Source organism: Typopeltis vanoorti, chromosome 15, assembly GCF_054136105.1.
Source record: "Typopeltis vanoorti isolate ZY-2024b chromosome 15, IOZ_Tvanoo_1.0, whole genome shotgun sequence".
Classification (NCBI taxonomy): domain Eukaryota; kingdom Metazoa; phylum Arthropoda; class Arachnida; order Uropygi; family Thelyphonidae; genus Typopeltis; species Typopeltis vanoorti.
In genome coordinates, this window is record NC_143563.1 from 42573507 (window position 1) to 42579964 (window position 6458).

Here is a 6458-nt window from a genome sequence, read left to right on the forward strand (position 1 = left end):
ATCATTATAACTAGAAATTGCATCATCTTTAGCAAGATCCATTCTTCTCAGTAATTTTCAATTGATAATCTTTTTTCAATTGGAGAATGGCATCTCTGACAATGTCTTATATGTATACTAATATAACATTGAATTACGATATCTTTAATATGTTAGCTTCCTCTCGCAAGGATAAAGGGCTGTACTCTCAGTGGTATTTATTCCACTATTATCTAATACAATCAGTGTGAATCTAGTAACGAGGTCTGAAAAACATCCCAAACTTCCAAAATGAAAGCAATCAGTCTATGACTGATAACATTTTTCAGAACATCCTACATGTGCTCAATTGGACTGAGATCTGGGTGATTGACTTGCCATTTAAGATGGCCTCCATATATTCACCAAACCAGTTTCTTACAAAATTTGCCTGGTGACAGGGTGCATTATCGTGCATTCTATTGTTTGATATGCCAGTTATACAGGCATATTTAGAATACTCTAAATCAAATAATTAGTCGAATTAAAATGGGCTCAATAGAGAGAGAGAATTGAAATTTTCCTGTTTAGAAGAAATTAAGAAAAGTATTTCTTGTCCAGTCTGGAATATTTTGAACTTTGTGCTGCAATCCATGATCTGAAGATATATTCTTCTTTTTCTTACTAAAATAAAGAGCCAAAAGGCATTACTTCGCGATGCAAAATTATTCAAATTAAGGGGATATTGAATCCAACATTATTTCAAAGCCGAATAGAGAAACTACAAGAGTTTCGTTCCGAATATATAGAAACTATAAAAGTTTCGGCGGATCCAAGCGAAAGCCAACCTTTCATGACAGGGGAAACTCGTAGTAAAGGTGGAGTAAGTGTAAGTCCCCTCCCCCCATAATGTATAGCATCATACATATCCGCAAGGAGATGTGTTTTTCATTATGGGAAATACTAAAGAAAGTGATCAGAGCTTACTCTGTTTCTCTATTCGGCATTGAAATAATGTTGGATTCAATATCCACTTCTTTTTCTTCCTTCCTGGTGTAAACTTCATCTTCGAATGTCGACTATTGTATGTGATTTGGATTGTTTTCAATCAGCTATGTATGTAAGGCTGAGGCTACTAGCGTAATATTATGTCTATTAATTACATATATTCTTCTGCTTGTTTTGAGGGATTAAAAATCCAAATTTCCGGTTTCTGCCACTTTCATAAAAAACTAGCTAACCCAAGACTTGGAAGTTCATTATCCTCAATAATTTATTCGCATTCGTCAAACCACGTGACTTTTTTTTCCAGCCTTTGTAATCGATTTGATCACCGACCAACATTTTCAGATGCTCATAGCTTGTTCGTCATGAAATCTTTCTGCTGGTTGTTGTTGTTGTTTAAATTCAATATCCCGTGAATTTCTTTAAACATTCTGATAAGAAACATTTCGCAACAATCAATAAGTTATAACTTTTGTGGTTTGATGGACCCCAATCCCTTGGATTATAATCCTTTCATTTCTATGAAAAATGGCTTAAATTGATGAGAATTTATCGAGCACCTGGCTCACCCATTTTAGGGCAGTGTGGGAGCATCTGTACCGATGAGCAGAGCCGCTTTCGGACGCTTCTGTTTCCAACTATCTTTTTCATCGTAGTTAGATGACTCTCGGATGAGTGGATTGGGATGATTAGCTTCTTTGGTGAAATATGTAGTGGCAGTATCACGGAGAAACATGTGAATATCAGGAATGTCAGCGTCTCGATGGAGGAGAGTATTCCTGACAAACCACGGAGCATTGAATGTCATACGGAGACATTTGTTCTGGATGACCTGTAGATTTTTGATGTTGCCAAGGGAGGTGTGACACCCCAAGTCGGTGATCCATAAGTCAATATGGGTCTAATGATTGCTTTGTAGATTCGTAGTTTGTTTTTAGTGCTGACTAAAAACAAACTACGAATCGTTCGGTTGAGAAGAGAGTAAAGTTGCATAATTGCGGAGTTTGACTTGCTGCAGGCATGCTCGATGTGAGAGTTAAAGTTAAGACGGTTATCTCGTTGAATACCTAGATATTTGGTGCTGAATTTTCATGGGATAGCTGTGTTGAAAAGTTTAAGAATAAGTAATACTTACGATAAAATAGAGTTGGTGTTCAAATTAAATATGGACAAAAAAAAAATTAATCTGTGGAGATTTTCTTTTCTTTTATTTTTTACTTTTTGAACTTTTTATAATATAATATCTTAATTTATTCATAAATATCTTAATTTCGATGTCTTTAGATATACAAATATAATATCATAAAACAACAACATATACAGGCTTACATTTAAAAAAAAAATGCTGTTGACCGAAAATACAATTTAAATAGACTAAAGTTCTTAACATTCGCCTTTAATTCAAACACTACCGACATCCGAAATTCATGACTCATCAAATTCTAATATAAAATTCAGATATGGGTATTGTATTGATTACATCTTATCTGAAAAAAAAAAATCTTCTTGAGACACTTCGCCTGAATTGTCAATAGTTTTTATACAATGAGCAACAAACTGCTTAGTTAAATGCCCTTCGCCCTTTGTTACGAATTCAAAAAAGCAGTTTCATCAAGTTCAATCTCAGCAGTTTTAAAGAGAGAGTTCTTTTCGACTCGTCATGGCTGATATTAGGTTGGTAGTGGCTGTTTTCGTTTTAGCGAAGGCTTATGGAAGTCCAGTGAGAGTGGAAGAATTACCCACAGAAGTTGACAGTTCTTTTTTATCACAAAGTAAGCTTGACAGTTTAATATATATACTTTTAATTCTCATATTTCATTAATAATTATTTTAATATATATTTGAAAGAAGTAAATAGTTACCTTAAGTTAGCAAAGCAACCAACTAATATTCCGATTTTTTTTTCCAAATCTTAATATAAAACGTATGAAAAATTACATACTTGTATAGATCAATCTAAAGGGGTGTTTAATCTTTCTTCCAAAGTCCTGTCAAAAACGAAAAAATCTCCTAATGAAAAGTTTTAATTTTGCCTTATTCCAGAATATTCCAAAAGTAGACATCATAGCGCAAATTGAGAAAGGAATCCACAATCTTCCTAGAGATTCACCGCATCTCATCCGCATACAAAGTTCAGCCTTATTATTAAAATGGAAAGTACCACATAGAAACTTACTTAAATCGGAATTCATAACCCTTAAAGAATTAAGACGAGATAAAAACAGCAATAATCAAGACAGATAAAGGAACTGCAACAGTAGTTATGAATTCAAACGAATACGCAAGAAAAATGAACATCCTATTAGAGGATTCCAATACCTATTCATCCTTAGACAGGGATCTCACATGGTGTGCACATGATAATACCAATGGGTTGATCATAAAGTTACCTAATTGGCCAGAAGAATTAAAAACATCTTTATCATCAAAACATATATTAGTCCCAAGAATTTATAGAGCACCAAAAATTCATAAAAAATATATTCCTTTACGGCCAATTGTAGATGGGAGACATTCCTCGACCTCAAACTTAGCGAAACACACCAATTAAAAGAAATGAAGAATTACACTACCTGGCATAGAACCTCGCACTTAATGGTTTTGAACTCAACAGCATCAAAAAAAAATCTTAATACAGCTCCTGCAACTCCCTTACTTAAACATGATTTCAAGAATACAATCACGCTGCTATACGTCAAAAAATGACAGAGTGGCTATGTTGCTCCGCGAGTACAACATAAAAGTGGCTTTTCTACCTTTACAAAAAATATCAAGATTCTTACATCCACCAGAATTGCCACATCACCCCATGAAAAAACCAGGCGTCTATGAGATTCATTGCTCTTGTGGCATTTGCTATGTAGGCCAGACGGGAAGATCGGGAGAGATCTGCATGTCTGAACATGTAAAAGACGTCATAAAAAAATAAAAATAAAAAAAAAGAAGGGAGAACAAATCAGGCTTAATATTCCACACAGCTACTACTGGCCATCAAGTACTCTGGCAAAAGACAAAAATGTCATCTATTGATATTAACTGTTTCACAAGAAAATTTAAAGAAGCTGCACATATGCTTACGAGCCCTACACAATGTAATAAAAATCAAGGCTTGATTTTACATCAATTGTGGTCTGCCTTCATCAAACATTTAATTGCCACGGACCTAGGATATAGCACGCGTGAATCACAGAACTTGATAACATCTAGCAATGTTCCAACACGCGTACAGTAACGAATATATATAATTTGTATGCTGGTTTATCAACTTGTTTAACAGTTGGGAAGTTAATGTGTAATTAATTGTTAATAAGTTTTTGTTATGTAAAACCTTTTATATACTATTACCCCTGATGATGTAAGTCTTATGACGCACGAAACTTCTCCGGTTTTTTAATTGTTTATTTTTTTTTATTCAACTCTTTATATTATATTATACTATGTGGTCTCAATATCGAAAACTACCTACAGAACTGCTTAACCACAGAAACCTACATGTACAAATTATATATACTTAACCCAAGAGTAGCAGCCGATCTCATCCTAACATAATTTTCAAATTTTTAAATAGGTATAACTGTTATGGTCATAATTAGTATGTCCTGTATCTCAAAAATAATCTCGTATAAAAAAGTGAGTCAGATAATAGAAGAAAATAGGAAGTTAGCTACAATTTATAAGCTACGTTACTGGCATTATTTTAAAAATTAGCGCTAATGTTATATGCTGCTGTTGTTATTGTATTGCTGAGCTTTTAAAGTAGAATTTAGTGGCTGCTTCTGAATTTGAGTATAGAGATTTTGAATAATTAAAACTGAGCCAGTTTTAATTATTCCAGCTATAGTTTCCGAAAGAAAGAAAAAAAAGATGAATCGTATAATAGTATATGCTTGGTTCTAATGTACTGTAGGTTATAACCTTTCGGAGGCGAGTCACATTAAAAAAAAAAAAATCACCACCGTGACCAAACTGATATGCATAGGATGGTGTGCACAAATTTACTGATCTTATCTTTTCATTAATTCTTTCACTTTAATTTTTATTTATTTTTATTTATTTTTTTTTGTTATTATTTTGATTGGTTGGAATTACAGACGAAATAGCTAAGGCTATGAGGCCAGCATGTTCAGTCTGTTAATTGCGGGTATGTCCCCTAAACTTTTTTTTTTCTTTGTGGAATTGAAAAATACGAGTTTCGAAGAAGAATCCTGCGATTCCTTTTTTCCACATGAAATTAACTCATTTTCAAATAGAAGGTCTTTACAGAGGTTCCTCGCTTCGTTGATGTGTTAATCCATTTCCCAACTAAAGGGTAAATGTCTTGACGTCCTTGCAAACTGAAATGGGAAAACACATTAAACACACCATGAATGAATTTGAAAATGAATTAAAAAATTATAAATAAATAAAACAGTAATGTTTTGTTCATTACGAACTAATTTTGCAACAAATTAAATGTACAGATCTAAATAGATGAATATCACTTAGAAATCGACTTCATATTAAGGAAAATTTCCACTCAGTATTTTGCGCGCATGCTCATTACAAAGCCAAACGAACAGTTAACTAGACTAATTTTAAACTCCTATAACTTGCCTCATGTTTCATAAATTGTATTAAATACAAACCGTCATATAGATATTTGCGTGTGTGTTTTTTTCTCAGATGCATGCCCTGTAGTTAAGTCTTTGTGCCTAATAGTTACGAGATAATTTAGAAATGAATTTCTATCTTAATAGAAATAGGTGGCGTAGTGATAAGCTAAGCCTTCTGTTGTGGCGTTTCTTTGAAGCGGTATAGCCATTTTGCTGCATACGCAATGTCAACACTCAAATCTTATTACTGATAAAGGGGTTGACCTTGGGAGGAGAGAAAGAGTGGCAGAGAGTCTGGTAGTAATCGAAATTTTTAACATTAATATTTATTTCTAAAATATACACAGAAGTACACTGTATTGATGTCACATTTGACAAGAGCAGTGCATAAACCTTAAATGTAGACGTAACTAGAGAAAAGCTTCTTCGTGTCATAGAAACAAAGATGAAAATAGCGCCGTAAAACTTTGATCCCCCACATAAATGTTAATAATCTGACACGATTAAACTGTTTCAAGTTATTATTCTTCATAAGAACAACGTTTCATTTATTTATTTCATATATCTTAATTGTGACAAACTATACATATAAAATAAGAATATCTAACAATCATTTAAAATATTCATTATATTTCGTAGGAACTTTATTACATCTCTACATGTTTAGTCGCTAAGTTTCGGGAGCTTATCTCCACACTTGAAAACAAACAACATAAAAATAATAAAACGGGTTATAAAAGCAAACACAAACAATACAGTACTATAAGGTTAACACCTACGCAAGTTGAAACAGTAGTAGAGTGTGTGTGTGTGTGTGTGTGTGTGTGTGTGTGTGTGTGTGTGTGTGTGTGTGTGTGTGTGTGTGTGTGTGTGTGTGTGTGTGTGTGTGTGTGTGTGTGTGTG